This window comes from Ursus americanus, chromosome 35 (assembly GCF_024610735.1).
Source record: "Ursus americanus isolate L20-20 chromosome 35, mUrsAme1.1.p, whole genome shotgun sequence".
NCBI classification, from domain to species: Eukaryota; Metazoa; Chordata; class Mammalia; order Carnivora; family Ursidae; genus Ursus; species Ursus americanus.
In genome coordinates, this window is record NC_142161.1 from 7984512 (window position 1) to 7996570 (window position 12059).

Below are 12059 nucleotides of genomic sequence, written 5' to 3' on the forward strand. Positions count from 1 at the left end.
CAGTCCTGCAGTATATGCCACAAAATTTATATCCAATAAATTTATTTTTCTATATTCCTGCATGCTTTCAAAAATCTCTAAACAAATACTGAATTTATCTGTAACTTTTTGATTTAAGTACAGTCTCGGAATATTGTATACATTTGCTCATTCACTCAAAAGCGTAATCATTTTACTGTCTGGAACTTTTTCAGTTGGTGGGTTTTTGTTTTGTGTATGTGTGTGAACTTTACAAATTTATTTTACAAGTTCAAAAAGTTCTTTTAGGTCACCCAAGTAATTGCTGATTATGTGATCCTGGCCAGTGGGATTGTGAAAGCGTGTTGATAATATCAAAACAAGAAAGATAATCACTTCTATTCACAGAGCCCTGAAAATGTTACTTTGTCCTTCTCTTGACATTCTCTATGACTGCTCTGACTCCATGGTTTGCACTTGAGCTGCTCTCACTGTGGAGAGAACCTTGGATTCCCTTAAGTCTAATAAAGTCCAATTAAGGACTGCTAGTTTCTGAGCTGCATACCCTAAGGACACATGTTAATGATGAGTTTAAAATGGTGTCCTATTACAGGCTTATAGAGTGCCAGCCACCTTAGCACTTCATTTTTAAAATGAGTGATAATTGGTAAGACTTTAGCATTCCTATTTAAAAGATAAGGAAGTACAGATTCAGAGAACTTCAGGGACTTGATCAAGGTTACCCAGACAAGTCACATGTACAGCTTCTTAGATTCTAAGTAGATTAAATAATTGAATAACAGAGCTAAAATCTATTTCACCATGGCCCACGTTTTTTTTTTTTAATGCGTGTGTGTGTGTGTGTGTGTGTGTGTGTTTGGATTTTGGAAAGAGGATGCTTCCATTTTTGCCTTCATTTTTAAAGATCTGTCCAGATTTTTATGGAATGGAATTAACCAGAATACTAACAGAAATTCCTTTCGGTGCTATGGAAGAGTGCACCCAAATTTTGGGCCTAGTGTTATGATTTGCAGCTATCATAAAGATTGTTCTTCATGAATCTTAAGAATTGCAAGATTACCCAGGAAAAAGAGTGAAACTATATGGTCACCATCACCCCATTCTTGAAAATGACATTTGCAGCTTGCACATTTGACACCTCATGCTTTCTCCGAAACCCTGTCTCTACGGGGCCTTTTTCATGTGTGTAATAATTCACAAGTGGGCCCCAAATTAGAACAGCTGTTCATCTCAGTGTCCCAGGCTACTAATCCTCCATTAGCATAATTCTCTAAGCCTAGAAAGAAAATGCCCTGGAAAATATCCTGGTGATTGTATTTTGCCTTATACAATCTGAACTTAGGTATCATTTGAATAGATACCCTAAGATTATATAGGAAACACCTAAATGTCACAAGCTGACTTCCATAGATTCAAAGCATTAAGGGATAGAAAGAGATTTTAAAGTGTATATAGCAAAACTATTAACTTACGTATACAGTTTTTATTTAAAGTATGAAAAGTCAGGGGCCCGTGGGTAGTGCAGCCAGTTAGTTGTGCTACTCTTGGTTTTGGCTCAGGTCATAATCATACGGTGGGGAGATCGAGCCCTACTTCAGGCAGGTCATGATCATATGGGGATGAGATCGAGCTTGGCATCAGGCTCCATGCTCAGCTCATAGTCTGCTTTGAGATTCTCTCTCCCTCTCCCGCTGCCTCCCCCACCCCTGCTCCTTCTCTCTTTCTCTCTAAAATAAATACATAATTTTTTTAAAAAGTATGGAAAGTCAGACTCCTAGCTTTTGAATGAGAGAACATCCTAAATAATACAACATTCTTAAATAAAAATATCATAAAGAATACTATTATTTTTATGTGAAAGAAATGGGAAGGAGTGTATGTGTGATGATAATACGGTAATTGGAAGGGGCACTCTCCAAAGAAATGAAAAAAAGAGGGGCCTCTGGGTGGCTCAGTCGTTAAGCGTCTGCCTTTGGCTCAGGGCGTGATCCCAGAGTCCTGGGATCGAGTCCCACATCAGGCTTCTCTGCTGGGAGCCTTCTTCTTCCTCTCCCACTCCCCCTGCCTGTGTTCCCTCTCTTGCTGGCTGGCTCTCTCTCTCTCTCTGTGTCAAATAAATAAATAAATAAATAAATAAATAAATAAATAAATAAATAAGAAACAAAGATAATCCAAAAACATCACAATGAGAAATGAAACAGTGCACCAGAAATTGGAATGGGGACATTACTTTAATACACACACACGCACACACCCCAACTCCAAAATGAATTTACATAATAGCATCTATGCTTAAGTGTATAAAAAGTTCTCTAATTCCTATCTGTGCCCAGGTTAACCTTGAAGATGGAGTAGGGTCAGATAAAGATAGTTCTTAGTGGCATTAGCTTCCAGGGATCCATGAGGATTTTCAGTAAGTATTCTTCATTTTGGGTTCATAGTTATAGGTCACAGATACATGCTTCCCAGAAATATCTTAACAGTTTGGCTGAGAAAGAGATAGTTTGGCAGGTTTTCTCTTTGGGGCATGAAATATTTAGAACATTTCTAAAAGTGCTGTGAAAATTTGAATTTCATTCCATTTTCATATATATTTCTGTCCATTATCTCCTTCATCACAAAATTATAGCAAAGATGGAGGCAGAAGGAAATTACTTTGCAATCCAAGTCATACGGTAAGTAGTAGAGCTTAATCAAGAAGCATCAATAAGATAAGTACCCACGAATAGTCTCTTAAGTATATTATTCTTTCATGGAATTGCTGTTGTTGTTTTTTTCCCCCTAAGACTAGTGATGACGTTTTTCTACATCCTATAAATCCCACAGTGCCACATCCAAAACTGTGTTCACTTGTTTGTTTGATAAGTAGATCAACAGTGAGGTTTGTCAATTCCCTGATACAATAGTTCCACCAGCTGCTTTGAGGTTGCAGAGCAATAATGGTAAGATCTCAGAATCATACCTCTGGCTGACTTCCACATAGGGATGAACAGTAGATCCTAACAAATTTTAAGTAGCTCTAATACGATTACTATATAATTTTGGGGACAGCTGCTGGTGATTTTGAAATTCTTAATTCTGTGATAATAACTCTTCCATTTGGTGTTTTCTAGATAAAATTGGAATACATTTATAAAAGAGACTTAAAAAGGTAAGAAATTAAAGAAACTTGTGCTGTGTTTTTATCCACATTAAATTTCAATGATTCTTGGAATAAATACGCATTTTTTTAGGCTTTTCCTTATTACTCAGCTCTTTTTAAGGAATATTCCCTAGAGCAATAATAATCTTAGAGATGCTTCTTTTGCTATTTTCGTGTTACTTTATAAGAGATAGATATTTGATGAAAGTAAGAAATTGCAATTATTCATTTTAGGGTTTCACCCTGGGAAGTATTTAGTGTCATAATGATACTAGAAACTATATTGTTCAATTTTGACAAGAATTAATATTCTCACATGTTCATGGTTTACTTACCTGGTACTGGTAAAGTATCTTCTGTTAGACACAATGCATATGATTGTTTATTCCTATTTAGAATCTCTATGAGCTTCCACAATTTATTGATCAAGATGTTTTCATAATGATCAGTTTCCAGAAGACATCAATGCTAAGGTTTAGCTCTTCACATTAAAAATTCAGGAGAAAAATCCACAACATTACATTTAGAACGATGGCACTTTAAGCCTGTCATTCTAATATAGCAGGAGTGCTGCCTGAGTCTTTGAAAAGCAAGCAATACTGAGAAACTAGGTATGGTTTAGGGGTTAAATTAAGTATTTAAAAATAAGGATAAAGAGGAGAGGGTCTTTTTCTCCGACTCTGTTGCTTCATGGATTTGGTTTCTGTTTTATGCCATGCAGTCTTTATCGTTGCAGTCAGTGAACAGGATTCGTGTATTTAAGTGTTTCTACTATTATCCAACAAAACCGTGCAGTGCTTCAGGAGGTTAGATGAGTCTGATTTCTATTTTGGTGGGTACTATTGTACTAACAAGATGTCTAGTTCGGGCAGGGTATGTTTACAAGACCTACCACAATGACCATTAAATTCATTCCAGAGTAGAGCAAATTTATTTATCCTGAAATTTATTTGCTCATGTGAAAATGCTCTATATCTTTTCCAGTTTGGTGCTAGGTGGTTACGTTAGTCTTTTTTTCTGCTACAGTGAGATCAGTTTCAATAGTTGGCATGAGATAAAGGATTTGAATATTTAGTAATTATGAGAATCCCCACATGATCGTTCTCTACTTACTCCACCTCTTTGTCTTGGGTTTTGTTTGTTGCTCTGTGCATGGTATTTTTTCCAAAAGACAATGTCAGAACAGGATTATTCCTCACTCTCTCTTATTCTCTTGAGTGTGAGTCACAATATAACAGAACTAATAATCTATTACCTTTTTCTAACAATTAGAAAAATATCTCTGATAAGCCCCCATCCATCTCTGCTCCCTCTCCCTCCTTCCTCACCAAGGATATATTACAGCAATTGGAAAAAACAGTTTGTCTCCTTGAAAGCAGAGGACAAACAAGGATACTAGCTCCTATATTCCTATCTTTTTAGCTTACAGCTGGATAGGAATGATGAAATAAAGAAGATAAAAAACAATATATGTGTGTTTACACCCTAATATGAAATAATACTTTACCAAGTGATAAAGTGGCTTTTTTCCTGAAAAGGTCACTTTGTTTCCATACCTGTTGTCTTATTTATTGGAAACAGAGGCACCGACTGATAAGGAACAGACTCAAAAGTGTGCATATGTCAGTGGCAAAAGAGGGATTCAAACATTTGGACTTTCACTTGCTTGTCTCGACACTCAGCCATTTTGTCTCCTAATATGTATTTCTTCACAATCCAGGAAAACAAGTAATGTCTTCAGTGAGCTAGTAGTTTAAGAAGTTAATAAAGGTCTAAAGAGGCTAACTGCAGTAGTGGCACAGAATAGAATATCTAACTTAACCTTTTGTTGGCATATTTCCAAAGGCAGAGATACGCTTTATAAACTAGAACAACTGTGCATACAAAGGAATGACTTTAATTCATCTTGCTGCAGATGCGAATATAATCCTCTGATATTTCCATATCTGTATTTTTTCTCTAGTTATAAACTCAGCTTTAAAATCTCATTACAGTGAAATATTAAAATATATTGACCGTATATATGAGATGTATGTGTTTGATTATCAAAACTATGCACCTGAAAATGACCGTATTTGAGTGATGGAATTAATGTAATGATTTCTTCTGAGAAAAACATGAAGGTATATTTAGAGCTATGTAAGTTTAAATTTCAAGATTAGAAGCAAACTTAGGATCTAATATAAACATTTCATTTTACAAAAGAGAAAAATAAGGTCCAGAAAATGCAATGTTACTGAAGATTGTATCACATCCATCCATCCATCCATCCATCCATCCATCTGTCAGTGTCTGTCTATCATAGAAGTAATTTAAATAGAAATTAGTTAAGTATTGCATCTGTATTTTAAAGGCAAGGAGACCTGAGCTTCTGAGAAGACCTGATAAATAGTGGTGTGAAAATCTCCCATTCAATACTATTTTGGAGGGGATTTCTTCTGGAAAATGTTTTTCTTTGTAAGTAGATGGATACACAAGAGTTTTAATCTCTCCTTTTCTGTGCAATCATGAGTGCATATATGTGTTTGTGTGGATAGATAGATAGCATATATTAGAGTCTTGAAGGAAAAAGCATTCTAATTAAGTATTGAGGAGTAAATAGATGATTCCAGGTGGAATAATAAAGAGAAGAAATGTGAACATGAGGCACTGGTATGCACAAAGACACAAACATATAAAAACACTAGTTTATTCAAGGTATTCAAAACAAAAGTTATTGCTTGAAATGTCAGGTGTAAGTAAAAGCTAATGAGATTGAAGAAGTCGTTTAAAGACAGATAATAAAGGGTCTTTTATAAGAAATGATACATTTGAAATTTATAGCCCACAATGCCTTTATGCAGGGGAGTTAGATTTGATGTTTTTTTTTTTAAGACTTTATTTATTTATTTGTTTGTTTGTCAGAGAAAGAGAGCACAAGCAAGGAGAGCAGCAGGCAGAGAGAGAAGTAGGCTCTCCACTGAGCAAGGAGCCCAATTCAGGGCTCAATCCCAGAACCCTGGGATCATGACCTGAGCTGAAGGCAATTACTTAACCGACTGAGCCACCCATGCGCCCCTAGATTAGGTTTTTAACAAAGATTATTCTAGCAGCAGTGAGAGGAAAGACCAGAAAGGGGAAATATTGACAATAGGAAGTCCAAAAACAAGGTTGCTATAATGATTCAGAAAAGAAATGAGAATCTGAACAAAGGCAGTAGCAGTAGGGATAGAGAGGGTTAAATAGAAATGAGATGTTTTAATGCTTGAATGTATAAAACTGCTGATGTTATGTCCTCTGTGAAAAGCATAGAAGCATCAAAGATGACACCATCATGTCTAGATGGCCATCTGAACACCAATAACTGAGACAATAAATAGAGGAGAAACAGATTGGAATGAGTATGAAGATACTGAATACTATACTTGATTTGTTATGCTTTGATTGCAAGAGGTTTATTGAATTGGAGATGTCCACATAAGTGACTGGGTTGGGAACTCAGGAGAGAGAACAAAAGAGGAGATGAAGATCTGACAGTCAACAGTTATGTTTTGGTAGAAGTAATCTTATGAAATTATCCCAGGGAATGTATATAGACAAATATAAGTGGGCCGAGGATAAAATCTCAGAGAATACTAAAATGTTGTAATGAATTTTGAAAGTGGAGCCAATAAATTAAATAGAAATAGTATTTTCAGTTGTACAGGAAGTAAACTAGGCAAACCTGATGCCTAGGATCAATAGAAGGAGAGAATTTTAAAAGTTAAAGTGGTAAACAAGGACAGTGGTGCTAACAAAAGTCTAATAGATTAATGATTGAATATAGAGCATTAATTAGATTTGGCAATTTGGGGGTCATCATAAATTTAATAAAAGCATTTCCATAGTGGTAGGAAAGAAAGAAAAAGATTGTGATGGGTTAAATATATATAAGAATATAGAGATCTGTGAACTAAAGTTAGCCTTTTAGTAATAGCAGTCAAAATATAAAAGTAAGAAATAGCAATTATATTTTCTTTTCATTTACTTTAGGGATTATTGTATGAATGAGGCAACAGATCAAGAAAAAAAAGTGATTAAGAGAGCTGTTCCTCCAAATTATTCTTATATGCAAAGTTGGATATAACAAATTAGAATTAGCTGACAACATTGTTGGTGGGTTGAAAAACTGAATATTATGTCAAAAATAGAAGATAATATCAAAGTTATGGGGGAAAAAAAGCAAAGTTCTCCTCAGGGAGAAGGTGATAATTGTTGCTAATGGTCTGTAAATGAGGTGTCATCTCTGTAGAAAGTACTTAAAAGCAATCTTCTCAATCCAGACATTTTTGCCTCATTTTGTATATCTTTGAGGTCTATATGTTTTTTGTGCATGGTGAGAAAAATAAGGATCTGGATTTGTGAGATGGGTGATTGGGGTGCTTTGTTCCTGGATCAACACTGGCATAGGAGGGCAGGTCAGAAAGCAGTCCAAATTGCAAGCTAATGCTCATACTTGAGGTCGAATTCATTTTCTTTGCCATAGGAATCTACTTAGCTTTCACAAAATTGGCAACTTTCTAAAAATAAGATTAAGAAATATAGTTTATTCTTTCATAAACTAAGCAGATAGACCAAACCACGAGCCACTTCCTTCTTAGTGCATGGATTCTTGCCATGAAACATCGATAATAAATTATTCTGTATCCCTAACAATGCTGATTTGTTGGAGGACCACATGATATCATTGAAATAACACTAGATAATGATTGAAGAATCTATATGTTAGTCCCAACTCTGCTAAAAACTCTGAATAGAGAAGTGATTTTAACACATTAAGGATTTAGTTGTCCTTTGCATATTAAAAGTGTTGAATGCAATAATATACAGTGATCCCTCTAACCCTAAAATTTTGTGAGTTAATCAAGCTAGGCCAGAGATAATATTTTCCAGAAGCAATAGTATTAGACTAGATCTGTTTTATTTTGTTTTGTTGTTGTTTAACAAAATATACTGGATTATAACATACATAAAATAAAATGTACGCATACATATATAGTTTGTAAATTTTGGCAAATGTATACACCAATGTAGCCAACACACAATCAAGATTTGAAAACATTTCCATGATTCCAGAAAGCTTCTTTTTCCTTTTTACAGTCAAATATTCCTACGCATCTCCCATCGTGCCTCAAGCAATCACTTATCACCTGTATCACTACTGATTAATTTTGTCTATCCAGAACTTCATATAAATAGAAAAATATCATTCTTACTCTTCTCTTTCTGGCTTCTTTCACACGGTGTACTATTTTTGAGATTCGTTCATTCTTATTACTGCATTTATCAGTTTATTCCTTATTGTTGTGTATTATACCACTGTGAGAATATATTACAATTTGGTTTCCTTTCTCCTGTTGATAAAAATTAGGATTGGTTCTAGTTCAAGGCTCTTCTTTTCATCTCTTTCTATATTTGATTTGTTAATATTTTGTTGAAGATTTATGTGTCCATTCTAATAAGGAATATTGATCAATCATTTGTTTTCTTTTATTCTCTTTGTCAGGTGTTGGTATCAGGATTATGCTGGTCTCATAAAATAATGTGTGAAGCAAACAATTCTCTTCTATTTTCTGGTCAAGTTTGTAAAAGCTTAGAATTAAGTCATTTAAGAATTCAACAATATAATTACCTGACCTTGGAGTTTTATTTATGAATGACCTTTATTTTGAATTAAATTTATTTAATAGTTTTGTTAAGTTTTAAAATTTGTGTTATTTTTTCTATCAGATTTATTCACATAAAATTATTTTTAATATTCTCTTTTTATTATTTTAAAATGTGTAGGAGCTTTTGTGGTATATCCTCTTGCACTCCTAATATAGATAATAATGTTTTCTCTTTTTTCTTTTCTTTTTTTTTTAATGATTTTTTATTATATTATGTTAGTCACCATACAGTACATCCCCGGTTTCCGATGTAAGGCTCGATGATTCATTAGTTGTGTATAACACCCAGTGCACCATGCAATACGTGCCCTCCTTACTACCCATCACCGGTCTATCCCATTACCCCATCCCCCTCCCCTCTGAGGCCCTCAGTTTGTTTTTCATAGTCCATAGTCTCTCATGTTTCATTCCCCCTTCTGATTACCCCCCCTTTCTTTATCCCTTTCTTCCCCTACCGATCATCCTAGTTCTTATGTTCCATAGATGAGAGAAATCATATGATAGTTGTCTTTCTCTGCTTGACTTATTTCACTTAGCATTATCTCCTCCAGTGCCATCCATGTTGTAGCAAATGTTGAGAACTCGTTCTTTCTGATAGCTAAGTAATATTCCATTGTATATATGGACCACAACTTCTTAATCCAGTCATCTGTTGAAGGGCATCTCAGCTCCTTCCACGATTTAGCTATTGTGGACATTGCTGCTATGAACATTGGGTACATATGGCCCTTCTCTTCACTACGTCTGTATCTTTGGGGTAAACACCCAGTAGTGCAATGGCTGGATCATAGGGTAGCTCAATTTTTAACTTTTTAAGGGACCTCCACACTGTTTTCCAGAGTGGCTGTACCAACTTGCATTCCCACCAACAATGTAGGAGGGATCCCCTTTCTCCACATCCTCTCCAACAATTGTTGTTTCTTGCCTTGTCTGTTTTTGCCATTCTAACTGGCGTAAGGTGGTATCTCAGTGTGGTTTTGATTTGAATTTCCTTGATGGCTAATGATTTTGAACATTTTTTCATGTGTCTGTTAGCCATTTGTATGTCTTCATTGGAAAAGTGTCTGTTCATATCTTCTGCCCATTTTTTGATTTGTTTATTTGTTTCTCGTGTATTGAGTTTGAGAAGTTCTTTGTAGATCTTGGATACCAGTCCTTTATCTGTAGTGTCATTTGCAAATATATTCTCCCATTCCGTGGGCTGCCTCTTAGTTTTTCTGACTGTTTCCTTGGCTGTGCAGAAACTTTTAATCTTGATGAAGTCCCATAAATTCATTTTATCTTTTGTTTCTCTTGCCTTTGGGGATGTATCATGAAAAAGGTTGCTTTGGCCGATGTCGTAGAGGTTGCTGCCTATGTTCTCCTCTAGAATTTTGATGGATTCCTGTCTCACATCAAGGTCTTTCATCCATTTGGAGTTTATCTTTGTGTATGGTGTGAGAGAGTGGTCAAGTTTCATTCTTTTGCATGTAGCTGTCCAATTTTCCCAGCACCATTTATTGAAGAGACTGTCTTTTTCCCACCGGATGTTTTTTCCAGCTTTATCAAAGATTAGTTGCCCAAAGAGCCGAGGGTCCATTTCTGGGCTCTCTACTCTGTTCCATTGGTCTATGTGTCTGTTTTTATGCCAGTACCATGCTGTCTTTGTGATCACAGCTTTGTAGTACAGCTCGAAATCCGGCATTGTGATGCCCCCAGCTTTGTTTTTCCTTTTCAACAGTTCCTTGGAGATTCGGGGCCTTTTCTTTCTCTTTTTTCTTGATTAGCATTGCTAGGTGTTTATAAGCTTTATTAATATTTACAATGATTGGATTTTTACATGTTAACTTTCTCTGTTTCCTGCCCAATTTCTGTTTTGTTGGTTTTTATTTATAGAATCTTACATCATTTAGTTTAGTTAATTTAGGCATTAAAATCTCTAAATTTTCCTCCAAGTACCACTTTCACTGTTTCCCATATATTTTGCTACATTTTGTTTACATTATCATTATTTTCTAAATATTTTCTAGTTTACCCCAGGATTTCTTCTTTGATTCATAGATTATTTGTTAATGTGTTGTTTAATCTCCAAATATCTCTTTGTTATTGTTGGCTAATATAATTTTATTATAGTGACACAGAGTACTTCTTAAGATTTAACCTTTGAAATATATTTAGATTAATTCATTGGCCTTGTACATGTTCTGATGAATGTTCCATGTGTACTGAGATTGTGTGTATGTATTCATTCTTCAGAGATGTAGTGTCCTGTAAATGTCAATTAATTCTGATTAGTTGGTAATGTAGGTCAGACTTTCTATATAACCAATGATTTGGGGCGCTGGGGTAGGGTGGGTATTGCCAGGAAGGTTTCCTGTCATTAGGCTATCCTTTTCCCTCTTCTTTGGCTAAGGGAAAGAGGCTTTTTTGTTTGTCCTATTAACAGTTCCAGGTTACAGGCTTCCCCTCCCCCCATCCAGGATGCATGGGAGGCAACAAGGAAACACAGAGAATGTACCACCATGCTGCTCCTAAAATCCCAAATTTCTGGGAAGTCTGTCTTCTTCTTTCACCTTTCAAAGTATTCCTATGTTTATTTGGTCTGTTATGCCAGGGTTATTTAGTTGTCTGAAGGAGATCCTAGGAAAAATGAGATTATTCTGTCTTGGTTAATCAGAAGCCCCATAATTCTTTTTAACACCGTAGACCTCCAGCTGCAGCACCCAAAAGGCCAGAACTTCCCCCTCTGTAACCAAACTTATATGAGTTTGCTCCATAGTGAGTTACAGATAGACATTACACCAGGTAGACTGGTCACGCAAAGGAAATTTTATTTGCAGCAAATAAGGAGATCACAGGAATAACTTCCAAAACCATGCCCCCCCCCCCCAAGCAAGAGTGAGTGGGTTTGTTTTAGTTAGAGTTTAGGATGAATATCCAGAAAAGAGAACTTTGTCATAGCATGTCAAGACAGGCATACTTAGAAAACGTGCATATATATGCATCCTATCTTGTAGTAATGAAAATTGTGCTCTTCCTAGGCTGGAGACTTTATAATGAAGCAGAGATAACTGCCAGACAATGGGAAGGGACTATAGGCTTGCTCTGAGAGCTGTTATAAACCGGATGGCTATTGGGCTCCTTATCTCAGGTAAAGAATACAGGGCTTTGCTTACTTTTGAAACAGCACTGGGAATTTTAGGACTGATTTATTGTCTCTGATATGGTTAGGCTATTTCCTGGCCTGGTAGAAACTGTTCGTTTTTGCACCC

At 35.7% G+C, this 12059-nt stretch overlaps 1 long non-coding RNA gene across 1 annotated transcript in view; it reads left to right on the forward strand.

The window, feature by feature from the left end:
- Window positions 1-2558: 2558 nt before the first annotated feature.
- Window positions 2559-12059, forward strand: part of LOC123795723 (uncharacterized) — an 870146-nt gene continuing 860645 nt past the window's right edge. Inside the window, exon 1 of the long non-coding RNA XR_015722996.1 lies at window positions 2559-3130. This is a non-coding gene — a long non-coding RNA (uncharacterized LOC123795723). The remainder of the gene's footprint in view (window positions 3131-12059) is intronic.